General features: G+C 47.0%; 1 pseudogene; it reads left to right on the plus strand.

Annotated features, from left to right (window-relative positions):
* The window catches only part of LOC149346107 (fatty acid synthase-like), an 86,062-nt pseudogene that overhangs the window by 12,943 nt on the left and 53,653 nt on the right, over positions 1–19,466 (plus strand).

Raw genomic sequence — 19,466 nt, forward strand, 5'->3', positions numbered from 1 at the left:
TTACACAGAACATATAGTTATGGTTGTGTAGCTCACGACGCTAACCGCAACCGCTTCCAGTTTTGTGTTAAGATTGATTTTTTTTACACAGAACATATAGTTATGGTTGTGTAGCTCACGACGCTAACCGCAACCGCTTCCAGTTTTGTGTTAAGATTGATTTTTTTAGCAGGGACGCCGCTCTGTGTGACAATTGCGACGCCTCCTGAGAGTCTTTTAGCATGCTCGCGATCGCGTCGGAATGTTTATGTCTCAGGATATTCGTATGTTGTGGACCGAGGTTGGTTTCCTGAAGACATAAAGCTACAGGAAACATTAACCCAAGAAAATGTGTGATAGCGTTTTAATTCCTGAGCAATCCTCTACAGTTCCATTGAAGTAGGAAAGTCATGTTTATGTTTTTGGGTGAGGATTGAAGGGATTTACTTGTTTTCTGGGCCCGGGGTCCTTTCTTTTCTTCGCTCAAGAGACCGGTTCCGCCGCTGCAAAGCGGGCGGATCGGGAGTTACCTCTATCACCTCACTAGAGGTGCTGGAGTACCGCGGGGAAGCCGCGGATGTGTTGGTGTCAGGCCTCCCCCGACGGGGGGAAGTACAGCGGGGTGCCGACCCGTGAGCCGGCGCTCCCTGCTTTGAGGATGGCAGAGCAGCGTTCGCTGTCCCTGCCTGGGGCGCGAATGGCCGTGCCATAGGCTCGGTGGAAGTGGCATGGGCAGATGCCGGAGTGCTGTGTGGTGCGCCGCCCCTGAGCACCACATCAGCAAAGTTTGTTTTTGTGGAAAAGTTGTAGCTGTTCTTTGCGTAAAAGTGTCTTCGCGCTTCCCTAAATGTGATATTTTGTTTCGTTTTCATTATAACGGTTTCTTTCTAATTTTTCCACGAGGGACATGACCTTGAATAGGCGGGGAGATCGCCTTCGCAGTTTGCGCAGCGAGGTGCTGCTCCTTCACAGTTTTCGGAATCGTGTTCTTTCGAGGCGTATTTAGCGCAAGTTTCGCGGCCACGGCAGCTTTGAGACCCATGACCATATCTTTGACATTTGAAACACCGGCGTGGATTTGGGATGTAATGCCTGACATTTATTTTGAGGTAGCCTGCTTCTATAGATTCGGGGAGTGTGCTCGAGTTGAAAGTCAGTACTAGGTGCTTTGCAGGTATCTCTTTGTTGTCTTTCCTTATTTTGATTCGTTATACACTTATGACATTCTGTTCTATGAGGCCATCTAGCATTTCTTCCTCGGTCAGGTGAATGAAATCTGATTCGGATATCACACCACGGACGGTGTTGAGAGATCGGTGTGCTGTGATTGATACAGGGATTTCCCCGATAGATACTAGACTGGAAAGTTTCGAGTATTGGGCAATGTTTCTGAGTTCAAGGAGCAGGTCACCACTAGGCATTTTAGAGAGTTTGTACCCGGGACCCAAGGCATCAGTTAGACTTTTTGACACTAAGAAAGGGGACATGGTACTTGCGGCTTTTCTGTTTCTTCACTATGAAGGGAGGGACGGCATCGCTCGGATGTCGTTTCTCATGATCTATGAAAGGATTTTTCAGGGTACTTTATGAAGTGTGCACTACGCGTGTGTGTACCGCCTGCAAACAAATGCGCCGGTAAGGCGGTGCCGGCACAAGTTTCTTTCGATGCCGCAACTAAGCACGAATTAAACCCGAATTAACTGAGCATGGATGACGCAAATTGCTTTAGCGCGTGAGTGAACCAGAAACACATTACCGTAACAGCGACGGACAGCATTTCTCCCCGGAATTTCACTCCCAGGTGCAATGCGTTGGCGTACGCATTCGGGGCTTCGCCCGCATGCACTGAATATACCTTGTTACTTTTGACTATTTCTCGATGCAGGCACAGGCTATGTGCGCAGTGAAACCGACGGTGCATTCTTCCTTCAGCGGGCGTCAGAAGCACAACGGATCTACGCCAAGGTCGTCCACATTAAGCCGAACACTGATGGCTTTAAGCCAGAAGGTAGGCCGGTTTTGTTCTTCGTGAATAAAGCCATCTTTCGTTGTGTCCATGAGACTGTCAAGGTTATCGCGAAATGACCAGTGGCACAAGTTTCTAGGAGTTCGTGGCAAAACACCTGCGGGAATAAAAAGTATTAGAGCGTTCTGTTTTCTAAGTGTTTACCGTTAGTATGATACTTTTCAAAACTGCAATGTGAGAGCTAAGCATGCCATTACTTTGCTGGCAGCAGGCTTACGTCATCAGCAGTGCACTCCTTAGTCGTTTTCTGACGTCGTTATATTAACAGCTCGGAGGTTACACCACAGGAACAAGAGATGAGAACGAAATGGACTGAAACTTGCTATGCCTGAACTGGACTTCTTGCCGAGCATATTGCTTGTCTTGTACCTTCTAAGCGAGCCGTTCCTGCTCTTGATAGTGTGCGGTTGCGGCGCATGAGGTCGCTTTCGAAGCAATGTGGCGTTAAATTCCCATTGCTGTCTGTGAGACTTGTCTTACCGCTCACTTGTAGGAATAGCCTACCCCAAAAGAAAGGTGCAAGAGCAGCTCCTGCGCCAGGTATACGCCGAGGCCAATGTGGATCCTCACGAAGTGGAGTATGTCGAAGCCCACGGAACGGGCACCAAGGCCGGCGACCCCCAAGAGCTGGGAGCCATCAGCACTGTCTTGTGTCCACCCAGCCGGAAGGCGCCGCTCAAGATCTGGTCTGCCAAGAGCAACGCCGGGCATGCAGAGGCAGCCGCGGGTGAGTTGGCTCCCTTAATTCAACAAAGTGTCGTTTGACAACAGTGCCCACTTTAACCGCAGCATTATTCACAGATGTAGATCAGTGGTGACAACTTAATTCAACGAAGGAGACGTGCCACCTCCCCGCCTATCGACCAAATATATTCCTCGTCAGAGGATAGTGCAAATAAAGAAAGTTTGGGCTCTCCACAGTGTCAACGCGCGCTTTATTGTTGAACTGAACACCCGTATAGGGAAAAGCTAATAGCCACCGCAGAATTGAAGCTCTGCCAACACAGTCATATGTCTTCCATACAGTGAGATAGCAATCTGCTGGAGGGGACTTTTTCATGCCACGCTCCTCGAAGCGAGCACAGAGATATGGCGCCTGAATAGAGGCACTCAGGAAGCACTGCTTTGCCAGATGAATTAAAAAAAAAATTGCCAATGTTTTCTTACCTGTGCGAAGTACTAGCGGTGATAGCAAATTTCAATCCAATGTAGTACATTGATTGCTGATACAAGCACTCCCAGGCCTACCAGGAACGCAGGTCCGCACAACCAGGGCACTCTCGAGAGTGCCCTGTCTTGTGGCTTAGGCTCCCATGAGGGCAACCTGCTTCAACAGCAAGTCAGTATTCTAGTCTTTAGACACAGCACACTACAGTGCTGACTCCGGTGTCATTTCTTCAAATTTTCTGATACAGCTGGCATGTATGACTATATTAAATGAGATCCCTCGAGATTCTGCATCGACGATATCAAATGCTGGTCTGTGGCTTGGGGGATGGGACACCATATGCAGTCATCTTCGGCGTGATTCTTGTTGCTGATGCCCAAGGTGCGTCACAATATCCCTCGCCAAGGGGGACTTTTTTCAGCCATGTAGTGGCATATTTACAACACGCCTTAGCCTAAAGATTTCTGTAGGAGTCAGGAGAAGTAATACTTTTCAGGGAGTATTGGTAGGTTCATAGCTCTGTTTAAAATTAAAAAAAAATGGCCGGCCATGCTCTGCAAGAACAATGTTTGAATGCTGTAGGAAGCAGCTAACAGCCGTAAAGGCTGCTTGACTGCTTTCAAACCACTGCAAACACCTTTTGTAACCATTTCAAGCCCTTCGTCATCCTTTCCTTCTTGATCTTTGGTTTTTTTTGCCGCCGCCGTGGCCAAGTGGTCATGCTACTGGACTGCTGACCCAAAAGACAAGGGTTCGATCCGGCCGCGGCGGTTGCATTTCGATTGAGGCGTAATGCTCGAGCCCTGGTACTGTGCGATTTCAGCGCATGCTAAAAAACCCCAGTTGTTCGAAATTTCCGAGCCCTTCACTACGGCGCCCCTCATAGCCTGAGTCGCTCTGGGGCGTTAAAGCCGCATAAACCAAACCCAACCTTTTTCCTCTTTTCTTTATTTTCTTTCGGCACTGCCCATTTTTAATGGTCCATATTCAGCGCGTGGCCGACGCGACACGGTGACACGGTGAGGTTTTCTATGCGAGTGCATCGTAGCTTTCCATGACGTCAACAGAGGCAGAGTTTGCATACGTCATCCACCTTCCCTTAGCTCACCCCACCTAGGATGACGTCATGGAAAGATTCGCCGCCCCTGCTGCCTTAATGCCGCATGGACTATGTTCGCCTCTATCCATCACGTAACAGCGCACTCGTGTTAGCTATTGAAATGTTCTTTTCGAAAGACAGGAAATAAAGTAAAAAAGCCTTCTTAGCTACTTTGTTCTTTCCCAACCTGACTCGAAACCCTATGATATGATTCCTTTAATTGGACTTCATAGCCTTTAGTAAACGCGCATGCAAGATCGCAACGTTGAACCTGTTGTTTCACCCAGAATTCATTTTAGCCTAATGATGTTGCAGATAACGGACAATTACAAAGAATTGGACTTCTTACCGGATTGGTTTCCTCTCCTGATGCGCAGTATATCCTTGCCGGCCTTTTAGTTCTGTTACGTTTTTTATCATGTTTTTGCCACGTAGCGCCTATCTAGGTGCTCTGTAAATAGGTTGCTTTGGTTTATGAGGTTTAACGTCCCAAAGCGACTAAGGCTATGAGAGACGCCGTAGTGGAGGGCTCCGGAAATTTCGACCACCTGGGGTTCTTTAACGTGCACTGACATCGCACAGTACACGGGCCTCTAGAATTTCTCCTCCAAAGAAATTCAACCGCCGCGGCCGGGATCGAACCCGCGTCTTTCGGGTCAGCACCGAGCACCATAACCACTGAGCCACCGCGGCGGCCGTGCTCTGTAAATAGTTTTTTTCCTTGTGTATACACACATACATATATATCCTGTGTGTATACACACATACATATATATCCGTATATATATCCTTTCTGTTCATAACCATGTAGAATAAATACCATGAAAAAAAGAGCCTTCTTGTTCTCGAGACTAGAACCGCTGTGCAATTTGCGTGAATTTTAATCTGACGAAGCCAGATTCATGCTGGCTGACCACGACAGTGCCGTGTGTATGTACAGGTGCAGTCAAAAGTAAATGGAAGGCAATATTCACGAAAAAAATTAATCATGGACCCCCCAATTAATGCACCTTTGAATACTTATGTGCAGCCTATTTGTGATTTTGCGAATTGCACTGTGCACTAAGTATGGACTATTATGCTTTAGATTTGAAGAAGTGAAATTTTTTTGACAAAGTCGCTTTCCATTTACTTTTCACTGCGAGTGTACATAGCGTTTAGTGTGCTTTATTTATTGTTTGTTTTGTTGACTGTTATGTGTCAAAGCGAGGCAATAAAGAAAAAAAAGAGCCTGCTTAGCTATCAGATTCCATACTAGCTTCCCACGACAAATTCCTGCGTTCGAATCCCACCCACAATATTTTTTTTTCTGAGAATATTTTCTTTGATTTGATACAGACGGTCCGCAAACAGACCGCTGAAATTGCTGACCGCGGCCAGTAATGCTAGCGCATTGAAATACTACTTGGTCTCGAGATAGCGCCAATGCGCATGGGCTGGAGCTGTTGGCTTATAGGTGTGTCTATGACCAGAGGGTTGGCTCCAAGACTTTCATTTTATATTAATGGGTGCTTTAAGGTACTTGATTATGATGCTGAAAAGAAAACTCTGTGGCCTGGGAACCTTTGATGCACCCTGTATTTTGCAGCCAAAAACTTCACGTGTTTCAATTCAATTTAGTCTACAAGTCTAGTAGCTCTTAAGGCTATTCGACCGTATGACATTAAAAAGGGTAGTATATCTGTAGTGGGAATGTGATGCTGGAAGCATGTTGCCTCAAGGATGCAAGGCCGAGGTGCGCTTGTTTACAGGGTGATCTTCTGGTGTCGTGTGAACATTATGGCTATGATTGTATTCTAATGTGGTTTTATCGTGGGGCGACTGGGCATCATGAAGTGACTTTTCCATGATCGAACAACGACGATGTGTATAGGACGTGGGCTTCTCTTCGATCTGTTGTTCTCATTTTCTAACAGGCATTGTTGCACTGGCCAAGGTGATCATAGCCATGGAGACTGGAACCATTGCGCCAAACTTGCATTTTAATGAACCGAATCCGGACATACCCTCGCTACATGATGGCAGCATCAAGGTTATAGACAAGATTACGCCCTTCAATGGCGGCTTGGTTGGGGTCAACTCAATCGGCTTCGGTGGTGCCAACGTTCATGCAATTCTGGAGGCCAACCCCAGACCAAGTGTCCATGATCTCCCGCGCAAGAAACTGCAGCTGCCAAGACTTGTCCTTATGGCCGGTAGGACAAAGGACTCGCTGATGGTGAGAGTTTATCGCCTATTGTATGTTTTGTGAATCTGTGTAAATGTATTGTAATGATGCTAAGTTACTGGCATGCCTGAGCAAAAAAGCAAATTGACAATGAGGCCAAGAGTGGTTAGGTACAGCCGGTGGCGGATATTTTATCGAAAACCGTGAACTGAATAATAATGTTATGTCTACCAGCCGTTAGAACACCCAACTCTGACGCAGGTCTCTAGACAAAAAAGCACTCGCATCATTCCGGCCGGTGCCTAACAATTCGTATCTAGGAATGATTTTTAAACAAGATTCCAACTGGAGAGTGTGTTTACAATGTTTAAGATACGGTCATGCAGAAACTGTTGTTATTCGCACGAAAACATTATGGTGCTACTGAGGGGGTAGAACTTATCGCTTGCCAAATGACTGAACTTGCAGTACTCTCTTACGACAGTCACGTTAGGGAGCACACTCGACAAAACATTGCAAAATGCGAACGGGCACATTACAAACCTCTAAGGTTTGCTGTCTTTAACTTGTCCTCTAGAACCCAATCAGCGTCTTAACATATATGCGGGATCGTACTAACGACTATAAAGCAGAAAATGCAGTATAACAGGCTGATGTTTTCTTTTGTTCGTTTAGCAGGGAATATACGGCAACCCTGGACAGATACATCAAACCATAGAATCATGCTGGCAGGAGAACACAGCATTTCAAAATTATCACACTACTTCCTTCTAGAACAGTTTCTTTCAAATATTCTTATGTGGTTCGGGCCATTTAAAAAAAATGGAATAAATTAGCGAACGAGATTGTTCAGTATTATGGTATACAGGTAAAAGCTTTTGAAAACATCCTTACGAAATATATTTTATTGGTTTGAATTTGTTCTTGTAACGTGTCATTTTGTTAGAACCGTTTTTATGGTTTGATGTTTCCACCTGCTTGAGACATGGCATGTGGTTCCAAAAAGCTTGAGGCAATATATGTTTTGCTCCTGATGCGCCGATGCTTTTATATATTCCATCTTACTTGTGAACCTTCATTTCAGGTGATTTATGGTTTTTGTTTTTCAGTGCTTTGAGGGACATCAGTTATGCTCATACTATATTATGTTGTGCATTTTAGCCTAAATACTATGCACTAAGGGGGGGGGGGGGGGCTTGTTAGTGATCCATCGTAAATGTTAAGCATGGTAAACACAAAGGCGTAAGAAAGACCACAGACAAATGGTGCTTCTTACTTAATTTTATTAGGAAGATTTGTCAGAATATATAGGCAAAAGAAAGAGAAAGAAAAGTAAAAGAAACCAACACAAAAGCATACTATACGAAACCAAAGTCATGTCCCATTGTTCATGCTGAGATAGATAATGTTCTTTTTCAAAACTGCGACTGATGGCGCACATATATGCAGCCACTCCCTGCCCTGTCCGTCTCCATAGCTTCTAATTGCCCTTGTAATTTGCGTCCGATGGCTGTCAACAATTACAGAATGCGCACAATCAGGAGCCCGGAGGCCGCCACCCTGGAACTCGCAGTCGCGGCAATGAATTGCAAGAGTTTGAAGCCCTTGACGCGTATTGTTTGCATGCTCTCGCAGTCGTTCGTTCACCAATCGTCCGCTCTTGCCCACATAGAAACGGGCACAGGGCAACGGTATCTTATAGACAGTAGCCTCGGCACATTCAAGATACCCACTGATATGTCGTGTCTGACAGCCTATATTTTCTCTTCCCAAAGAGCTCGTCAGCATACAAAGCTTCTTTAGTTTACAAAGAACGAGCTTGTTTACAAAAGAAAGAGTTTGTTTACCAAGAACGACTCTTATATTCTCTCCAAGCAATCTTCATGAAATTGTGGGAGAAATATGGATGTATGGCAAGGCTACAATTGTTTTTGTTTCTGTCTTTTTGGTGGGGGAGACACCTTGTCATTGACATCTTTCTGCTTTTTGAGGATGCCCTCGGCTACAGCACAAAGCAGATGGGCGGGATAGACGTTCGGCTTCAGCCGTTTTATCTGCCTCGAGAAATTTTTAATCAAGTGGAGGAAAGACTTTTCCAAATCGTTCGAAAGGTAGATTTGCACAATAACTTTTTTCATGACCTTCGTGAGGGCCGATGGAAAGGGTAGCAGCGCTTTCTTGACTCAGGGCTCCAACGCCCAGGAGTCATGCGAACTTGAACGTACAAGCTTCAGGTCCAAGAACCTAAGAGACGACCCATCGGGAACCTCATGGGTTAAAACAAGCGGCCTTAGACACGCCTCAAAGATGGCCAAAGTGCGAGACACCCCTTTGTTCAAAACCTACATCAGAAACATTTTAAGTCACTAAAAAGTAACCTACATACTAAAAGGTATGTGGCACTTTTAAATTAACGAGAGAGTTAGCCAAGGCCCTTCCACAAGAGGTGTCGCTGAGGACGGCGGCGATGCTCGACCCGAAGCAAATGCCTTTGGTTTGAATGGAAACGTCATAACACCAAGTCACATCCGTGTATTGCAGATACACTGAAAGCAATTTTAGGAAGCCGCTTACAATCACTGACTAAGTTCTGAAATTTGACAGCCACCAATAAAAGAATGCATTCCTCAGCGCACTACAGTTGACCTTCGTCCATCAATGAAGAAAAAAAGGATATTTGATGGCAATGGAAAACACTTTGCAGCACATTCCAGCTTGGTTCTTCAAAAACTCAATATCATTTCCCGAAATCTTTATCAAAAGGGGTTGTCTATATTAAGAAGCTTTAACCTCACGTGCAAAAAAGAGGCTGCCGCCTTTTGCCACGTCCGCCGCTCCTTGACAACGGCACGCAAGGAAAAGTCAATTTTTTGTGTTTTGGCAAAATAATTCTAAACTATCGGCCTTGGTTTTGTCAATTTGTGGCGCGAGTCTCGTTAGCACAAGCTTATTGCGCAACATTTTGGCCCGACTACATATATTTCAAAGGAACGTATTAAAAAAAAAACAGGCCTAGAACAGGCCTCAATCGCCTGCTTAGCATTTTCTTCAAAGAAGGCGATAAGCAACAACGAAAATCCCCGTTCCTTCTCCGGAGCAAGGATACACAGAAGATACCCCTTCAAATAGCGATCGACTCCTCTCAAAGGCAAGGTCGCCGCCGAAACGTTGCCGAGCATAAGAACGTTCTCTCCCTCAGAATTACATCGATCCCACTGCATGATTTTGTGTTGGTTTGTTTTATTTTTCTTCCCATTTAATGTGCGTTTGTATTGTGATCAGCCTTTCTGATGAAATTAAGTTGGAAGTAACTGTTATCCGTCGTCTTTCTTACGTCCCTGTGTTTCCGCGCTTTATGTTTACTATGCACTGAATTGTTGAATGCCTGCAAAGTTTATGTTTACTTCTTGTATGTACTGAAAATTTCTTGTTATTCTATCACCGGCACTCTGTCTTCGCGCGATACTGACAGTATCAATAACAAAATGAGTAAACAAATATAAATTTAAGACCTTGCATATGCGGCATTGCACATTTCTTCGTAAAGAGCGTAAACTTCCATGCGTGCTCAAAGCGATATTCCAGTGCTCAGTACAACTGTACAGAATGTATGCACTGCCCATGTTCTCTCACAACATGAATCAACCAGTATAGGCTCAAAAGCGTTGGTCCAAAAAAATCTATAGCGTGTTTCTTCGCGCCACTGAGGCTGGAAAGGAGTCTCGGTATATCGTTGACGTAGGGCTCCCGCCTTTTCAAGCAGCGCAGTTATGTGCGGGTGTAAGATTAAGTAACGCTACAGCTCTCAATATGTGAATAAAAATGTTATTTGCATACCGATTGTTTTACCTGATATATTTTTCAATATTAAAAATGAGCTTTTTTAGTTCGAAGACCGCTTTTTTTGGCTTGGAATTGGCCGCTGTGTAGCACATCAGTGTACAGTTGAGACAGGCTAACTAGCAGGCTGATTACCCATTATTTATTAGTTAATGTTTAACAATTACTGTTAGTCTCCTTTTGTACTGGGAGGCGTAAAGCCTACTTTAAGCGATAAAAGTATCAGTTTTGAGAATTCCGGGAGCGCAGTAACCCTCGGCGCTGTGGCCAAAGAAGTTTAGGCTCTTTCCACGAGGTAACAGTCGGGGACAAAAGTCTCCGGACCACGTGTTCCCCAAACGAAGCTTATAGCTCTACTATCACACAGCGGCTGGAGACCGCACTTGTGGAGATGAAAGAACAAAAATTTAACTTTTACCTCAACAAGTGTGGTCTCCAGCCGCTGACTAATAGCAGAGCTATCGGCTTCGTTAGAGGAACACGTGGTCCGGAGACTTTTGTCCCTGACTGTACATCCACTGGAGAGATTACTTTTCCCTCAAGCCTCTCGAAACCGCATGTGTTTTTGGCGCGACGCAGCCAAAATTTCTTGATCCACAGCGCCGACGCTAACTCTGCGTCTTAAATTCTAAAAACACATCTGTATATTGCTCACGGTGGGCTACACACCCCTCAATAAATAAGGGGACTAGCAGTGATGGTTAAAAAGTTTACTTGAATTTAGTTCACCAGCTTACTTGTTAGCACGTCTTAGCCATGCCCTACTCCACTGACGATGCTTTGAGAAAATAGCGCTATTCTACCCCAAGAAACATATCTTCAAGAAGTGCAGAACGTCTGAGGTGAAGCGCATATCTGATAAGCAGTATACATTCCGCAACCCAACATATTCAAGCCAACACAAGCAGCATAAGTCGTAATCACTGGTGAAAATTACAAGAGTCCCAACAAAATCAATCAATTCCTACGATTAAAATTAATCAGAGAGATTTGTGACAATATAAATGCCGCCATTAATCTAATGGGGCGCCTAATTTTGGAGCAATATGAGAAGTAAAGGCGCTAATAGAAAACCATCATGGCATTTTTTTAAATCGTAGAACGTAATTCTGTGGCTCTTTGAAGTCCTCTTGACGGTTGCTAGGCAGCTTAGGAGGCATGTCTTCGCACAAAAGTTCTCATAAAACCAGCTCTCATGAGCGTACATCATAGTTACCACTTAATATTCCGGTCAATTTCGCTTTATATCAAGTGTCCGCGTTTTGTGCATCCAGTGAGGGCGCACCATGAGCCCATACAATTTCTGTTCAAGATCGTTGATGTGCAGATGCAGCAGTACCATCGAGTTCCATAAAGAACTGCAAAATCATCGCCGCCAAATGGCCACGGCCATACGTTGCGTTTTGAGGCAAATTTCTTTAGTGGCTGTTACAAGTGGCGTATATGGTCGCAGGTTGTTGTTTATGTCCTCATTGCCATGCCTTACAATGCATCGTACTGCTCGGTGGTTCGCACCCCCTGTACACATTCCTCACGTGTCCATGAATACTCACCGACATTTGTCTTACTTTCCCCCCGAAACGCACTGATTTGTTCAGTAATCGCCATCAAATGACCTTCAACCATGCGCGAAGCTAAATCGATTGAGGAATGAAAAGTATGGGACTAGTAGTTTGGTTTGGTTTGGTTTGGTTTATTGGGGTTTAACGTCCCAAAGCAACTGAGGCTATGAGGGACGCCGTAGTGAAGGGCTCCGGAAATTTCGACCACCTGGGGTTCTTTAACGTGCACTGACATCGCACAGCACACGGGCCTCTAGAATTTCGCCTTCATCGAAATTCAGCCGCCGCGGCCGGGATCGAACCCGCGTCTTTCGGGCCAGCAGCAGAGTGCCGTAGCCACTGAGCCACCGCGGCGGGGCGGACTAGTAGTCGTTCTCAGAATAAATGAAGCAATAAGCATGCATGCACCATTGCAATACAGTCCGCAATTTCCATAATACACAGGCGTAGAAGTTACTTAACAGCGCTTTCATACATATGCGCAGCTTGAACATATTTTCACAGCGTAGGTGCCGCATATCATACGTCTCGTGTGATTACGCTGGCGTCTGTGCCGTATTCCAGCAGCATTTTATAGTGACAATAGTTGATATTACTAGCAACTTAATATCACTGCAGTGGACTTGCGTGTGCTTAGCCAATCGCCAACGTAATTGAAGGTGTGGCGATTTAGTCATTTGTTGCCGTAGAATAATTGTTAAATTTTTAATTACATCGATGTCCTGTTTGATGGCCTTCAGTATTGCGGGCTATGAACTAGGGCAAGGTGAGTCCAATGAAGCAACGCACACAACCATTAATCTAAACTTTCTTTTCATCCAGAACAACCTTAACCGAATGGAATCCGAAGGGCCCTACCCGGACTCCGCTTATGCGCTTCTAAACCATGTCGGGCAACCGAGCGTCAAGCAGTTTCCCTGCCGCGGCGACGCCATGGTGCCAGTGGATGGCAGCTCAGAGAGCGAAGTTGTCAAGGTGGTTGAGCAGGCACCTTCCGAGAAGCGTCACCTGTGGTTCGTCTTCTCGGGCATGGGCTGCCAGTGGAGCGGTATGGCCAGACAGATGATGCAGTTTGACGTGTTTGCCCGCTCTATCCTCAAGTCCCATGATGTCCTAAAAGAGTACGGCGTTGACTTGGTTGATCTGGTGACTGGCCAGGAGACTCGGGAGAAGACCATGGTTTCAACCTTTGTGTCCATCACAGCCGTTCAAGTACGTGTGCTCGCCCTTCATACACATTCCGCACACAGGTGGGAGTTACTAAGCAAAACGGAATGGATAACCCGCTACGCATAAGCTTTGCAGGAGTGAACTTCTGCAAGGGCTCTGCACACTTACCGTTTGGCCCACTTGCACGAACCTGCGGCTTCAATGCAGTACCAATAATGACATACTTGCGCTCTTTATATCTCGTTCCACACTTATGCCCGCTCCCTTAAATGATCCTTGCAGTTCGTTACATTCACACCGCGCCTTTTTTGCTGTTCGTGTGACAGGTGGCGCTTGTGGACATGCTTCAAGCTTTGGGCATCCAACCAGACGGCATCATTGGCCACTCGATGGGCGAGGCTGGTACCGCGTACGCCGACGGAGGCCTGACCGCCGAGCAGGCCTTGATGTGCTCCTACTGGCGAGGCAGGTGCAGGTGCAGCCATGGCCGCTGTCGGTAAGTGCATGAGCCGCCGTGGTGGCTCAGTTATTATGCCGTCCGGCTATTGACCCGAAAGACGCGGGTTCGATTCCAGCCTCGGCGATTGATTTCGACGTAGGCGATATTCTAGGGGCTCGTAGTCTGTGCGATGTCACTTCACGTTAAAAAACCTCGTGTGGTCGAAATTTCCTGAGCCATTCACTATGGCGTTCCTCATAGCATGAGGTGGTTAGGGACGCTAAAAAACCGCCCATAAACCATTAGCTGCACGAGGCCTACAACACGACTTCCGACATATTCTAGCCATGCAGTTCATACGTTAATACTCGGAGTGTAGAATTTTACATTCATCCTTTCCTCTAACTTGGGATACTAAGCGGCACCACCAGTTGCAAAGCAAGGCTCCTCTATGTCCTCTCGTTGGGAGTTACAGACTTCCTATCTTATAGAGATTGCTAGCTCTCGATTATGTGTGAACACTGTAGCTCTAATGAATTCATTCCACTTCTTCTTTGCCACTGCACTTCCTTGACAATAATCCAACGTCTCAGATAGTAGCACAGCCGACTTGAAACTCGCGTCCGCTAACAGCGTCTAATATTCCGGCATCATGACAAGGGCTTTTGTGAGTACAAAGCGCAGATATATTCAAATATTTTACGTCGAGAGGTTTCAGCGTTTGTCTCTAGACACAGTGTAGTTTTTTTATTGATCTTAAAAGACCAATATTCAAGCCGATGTACTATTTCTACAGCAGAATCACATTTTTGCGATAAAGTTTCTTCATGTCGAGGTTAGCCAATCGGTCCCTCTCTGGTTCACCTCTCCACCTCTCCTTTTTCCGCTCTTGATCTCTTCTATTGGCAGTTCTATTTTCGCAACAGAGTTTCGATAGAGGCGGAACGCAAAAGGAGCTAGAGTGCTGTGCGATGTCAGTCCACTTTAAAGACCTCGAGTGGTTGAAATCACTCTGAAGCCACACACTACGACACCTCTTTGCTTTGTGAAAAATTGTGAACAAGGGAGCCGTAGCGCTCCCGAAACGTCATTTTTGTTTTTGTTTGACCATGGTCAGTGACCAGTGAATCTCATCAAGCCATGATTCCTGACCAGACGGTATGCCGTCGAACCCTTGACTACTATAATTTTTCGTTTGGGAATCTCTCGGCAGTGATCGCTGCATCATCTCTACCACACTTGCACCGCAAAAGCCCAGAATCCGCCAGGCATATATATATCGGATTGGTAAAATTTCCGCTGTCTATGTGATGAAACTGTCGCCTCTCAAATCATCATTTTCATTGAGTGGATTACCCATATCGAAGAGGATATTTCCACTGTAACCAGAGGCTATCATCACGCATGAGATAGATATCCGCTTGCTCGAGATCAATGAAGCCCACGCAAGTCTCACGAGGCGCTGGAAAACAGAAAGATTCAACCGCATACTTCGTCGCAGGATACCACAGTTGGGGCGGCTGATAGAGGATAGCGCTCTCAGTCTTACCCACCAGCAATGTGGCAGATCGGTGATAACATGCGCGACCTACTCTGTTCGACCAAAACCTGCCATCACCTTTTGACTTCTACTTGATTCAGTCTAGGTGAATTCATCCCCACAGGCGCATTTACAGGCGCCATTCACCAGTACGCTGGTGCTGACGCGGACATGCTTGCAGATCTCTGCGCCCTCTACATCAACACCTCTGATACCGGCCCTCTCTCTACGTACGAAGGCCTCTCTAACGAAGCCTTGGACGCTGGCATCATTTAGTCAGCGGTCCGCTGTGCGTTCGGTCAGCTTCTCCTCAATTCGGCACCGGGACTAGGTAGCATATAAACCAGTGGGTCAGGAAACCTAGACTTTCCATCTGCTTGCGCCCTCACGCAGCTCATGAACAATTTCTTGGCGGAGGGAGAGCTCACCGAAGAGTGGAAACACGCTAGAGCCATGTTGACCCCCACCCTACCAAGTCACGGGGCATTGAGAGCTTCCCTAACCTCGGTTTCCGTCACCTCGTGCGTTGCGAAGTTGAGAATATTAATGATATTAATACATCTATTATTTATTTGATGCAGCATGTAATAGTTGACCATCTGCAGTATTACGCGGAGCTATACTATCTCATCCCCCCCCCCCTCGTGATAGGCTTCCTAGAACACATGGCTGCCCCGGACGTACTGCTTCAAATTTCTCAGGACATTCTCAGCCCGGCCTACAGAGCCGTTACGAGAGCTATACTAGGACTCAACCTCACGAAGGTGTTTTACAACGTCTCCAATGAGGCGACTCCCAACAGACTCTCAGTACTGAACCCTGATGAACGAGCATCCCGTTACATTACAGCGTTTTTCTCTGACCGCGACGCGAAACTGACACCCCGGCAATTTCAAATCTCACTCCATCCCTCTCTGCAGCTAAAGCCTCCCCCCCCTCCCTCCCTAAAAGGCTCAGTGCCCCCTCCTTTCGTACTGAGCCTCAGATTGCACTGCGGCAGAAACTTGCACATACTCTAACCTTCATAATTATCTCTATGCGAACGACATCACCCTGTGCGCATCCACTTGCAGTGATGCAGAGGGAGAAGAAACCTTGCAATGGGCGGTCGATGTAGCGCCTCATGCCTCAAGGGCAAAACTTGAATGCTCACCCCAAAAATGCGAACTTCTACTACTCTCTAGCACCCTGACGAAAAGAGGCCCCAGTAATCCGGGTTATGGAGGGGCAGCCGGAATTAAGGACGTCAGGACTATCGGGGTACTGGGGATGCTCAAAGTAGGAAGTCTTGGCTCGACTAACTAATCACGTATCACAAACTGTCCACCTGACGAAAAGCATCGCCACTCACCGGCAGGGCATGATGGAGGCCTACCTCCGGCGTCTTGTCCAGGCATTCGCCCCCTTAGCTGAATCGCCTGCACTCGCACCTACATCTACTGCATGGCAGCCTAACGCCGCGAAGTGATTGGTCTCATCCTACAGGCATACCGCGCAGCCTTCCACCTACCACACACTTCCACATCCAGAAATCTGGCCCTGAGGATGCACAACAGAGCCCGGGATATCTGGGAGGCGTATCTTTCAACGTGATAAGAGCATCTTTCCCGAGCACGGGCGGGGCACTTGATCCTTCAGCGACTGAACATTGGATACGTGTAACACCACTTGGACGTGATGCATTTCCCCCCTCACATTGACTAAGGAATGGAAAAGCCTACTCTACCCCGTAAAATGTGCACCACGTGGTGCACGTACCTGTGCACCACGAAGTGTGACGCAGAATACAGCCAATGCATTAAACAACAAGTAGAGACACTACCACAGACCAGTACACATGGGCACCACTGAACACCCCGACCGCCCGGCGTTTGCCCTATCCGCGGCGACTGAGTCTGGTGGGCTCGTATTGGTGGCAACAACGTATGCCAGATCAGCAAAAAGGGAGAGGAACCAGGAATAGCTTTCGCTATAATTTCGGCTGATGCCCGCTTCATCCCGAGCGATTCTAAAACAGCCGTACGCAACTTTGTGAAAGGCCGAGTCTTTATCACTGCCTCTCCATTCTCCCTTCTGCGCAACACCACTACCCCCTTCATCCCAACTCACCTGAATGGGTTCCAGCCCACTCCTCCAACTTAGGCAATGAGCCCACTCAGAATTCTGCCCAAGAATTTTTCAGACGGGCTGTGGGCGACTTTAACCTGCGTTGTTAGACGGATCGGTTGGTCTCATTCCATAATGTCACCTGAATACAACAGACTCGATTGAAAGCTCCCCCCCCTCCCCAACCCTGACAACCACCTGGTGCCGCCTTCAAACCTACCCACTCTGTTCCACTCTCATTTTCTCTCTCGCGTCGCGTACTCAGGCTAATATTCTATCCTCAAAATACGCTAGTTATTAGGTAACAGCCACCCTGGATCATATAATTTGCTGTGTGCGGAAGATGCACCTCCCCCGAACTTAATACAGCTCCGAACCACCGAACAGTTGGAGGCAGTGCTCCTCAGCTCCAGCCCGAAGACCCAACTCCGGGCCGCGGAGCGGGTTTTCAAGGTCGCCGAGGACCAAGGGTACTCGGTCGCCTAGCATGGACTCACGACCACCAACACCGGATCCACAGGCTGAAAAAATAAATCTGTATCCGCCTCCGTTTGTCACATGACACCCACAGCGAGGCCGATGTTAGTTTAAGAAATGTACTCTAAAACCCTATTGCAAGTTCGGGGTGAGATCCTATCAGCCAAAAGAGAAGCACTTGCCCAGGTTACCGAACAACACCCGTTAGTGCTCTTGATCGTCTGGGCGCAATCCAATTGTGACGTCAGCGTCAAACACCACATTCACATGGCCGGCCGCGGGAGACTGAAAATATATTGCAGAGAACTCATGTCGTTCATAGAATGCAAATTTAAGGCCACGACATAAACAGGTCTGTTCCTTTTCTTACCGTTCCGTTAGGTTATTCCGGAGCCCAAGCCTCGCAGCGAGCGTTGGATCAGTTCGTCGGTTCCGCAGAGCCGCTGGAATGAACACGTCGCCCAACTCTGCTCTGCAGAGTACCACGCCAACAACTTCCTCTCACCGGTGCTGTTCCATGAGGCTCTTCAGCATGTGCCCGAGGATGCCATCGTGGTAGAGATCGCGCCGCACTGCCTCCTGCAGGTAAGCCAGACGACGAACAATGTGGTCGCGGTTCAGCTAGCTGCGTTCCCCTTAAGGACCTCTAAAAAGTAGAAATAAATGACATGTAATAACTCTAAGAAACGAGAAGCGTGATCCGGACATACTATGCGAGCTATTGGAGAACTTCCACAGTCCGATTCTGGTCCCAACTTTGATGTGCCGAGACCCTTAAAGGTTTATGACATGTGTCACTCTTACCTCTGCGCAATTGGCCTCATAGACGCTTCAGTGAGTGTTTAGCGACTCTATTGCCGCTGTATATATTCTGGTATTGTGCTGGCAGTAGTCCTTTATAACAAAGCAATCGAATTTGCCCAAATCCTTCTCCCAGTTGTGCCACCTACCAACGGCTGGGAAGGATAGCATTGCGAAACGAATGACAGTCAGCCACTTCGGCTAATTTGGCTCTCCGGAACTCGATAAGCGATTTCGACATCCATTGCTTTCGCCAACGCATTTCACTTTCTCCAGGATATTTGGCCTCAGTTATCTATAACCTTTCCTTTGAATTTATAGCTCTCTTTTTTATCTTCTTCCGGCAGGCTATCCTGAGGCGTGACCTTGGCGCCGGCGTCAACTGTCTGGGCCTTATGAAGCGCAACATTGACAACGTGGAATTCTTTCTTGGCTCGCTGGGGAAGCTACACACTCTGGGAGTACAGATGGACCTGTCTCCGCTTTACCCTCCGGTTCCGTGGCCGGTTCCGCGTGGCACACCAAGCATCTCGCACCTGGTCAGCTGGGACCACTCGGAAAACTGGACTGTCGCTGAGTGGAAAGATTTCCCCTTGGCTGTCCAAGTGAGAGAAGGAACATTTATCTCGGATAAAAAGCGAAAGAGTTCATAGGCGCTGCAGGTGGACGCATTGAACAATGTAGCCAAGCCTACCGAAAAATAGGACCCTCAATTACGCTTGGTGAAATAGGATGAGCGGACGAGTTCACTGAAAGGTGGAATGTCCGGGCACACATCACGTTGGGAGGGTAGACATGAAGTTTTTAATTGTGTTCTAGAGCCAGCCCAATTCAGGTTCGTATCATGTGGGTGATGAAATATTGAGGGCTTGGTGAATACCTTTGCCTTCGAGAACTTTCTGTCATACAGTTACGCAGAAGATACTGCTACTGTTGTGGCGTGATAGCCGGTACCTGCTAGCGAAGCGGGTATACACGTGTCACCTCCCTTCCTTTATTCTACTATCGAAGAACACCTAAAGAATTGTGTCCAGTTTGTACGTTTACCCAGAAACTTCGTAGTTAAAGAAAAATTCGCCCTGGTCCGGTGTT

The sequence above is a fragment of the Amblyomma mixtum genome, chromosome 4 (assembly GCF_055824585.1).
Source record: "Amblyomma mixtum isolate Tamu chromosome 4, ASM5582458v1, whole genome shotgun sequence".
Lineage (NCBI taxonomy): Eukaryota > Metazoa > Arthropoda > Arachnida > Ixodida > Ixodidae > Amblyomma > Amblyomma mixtum.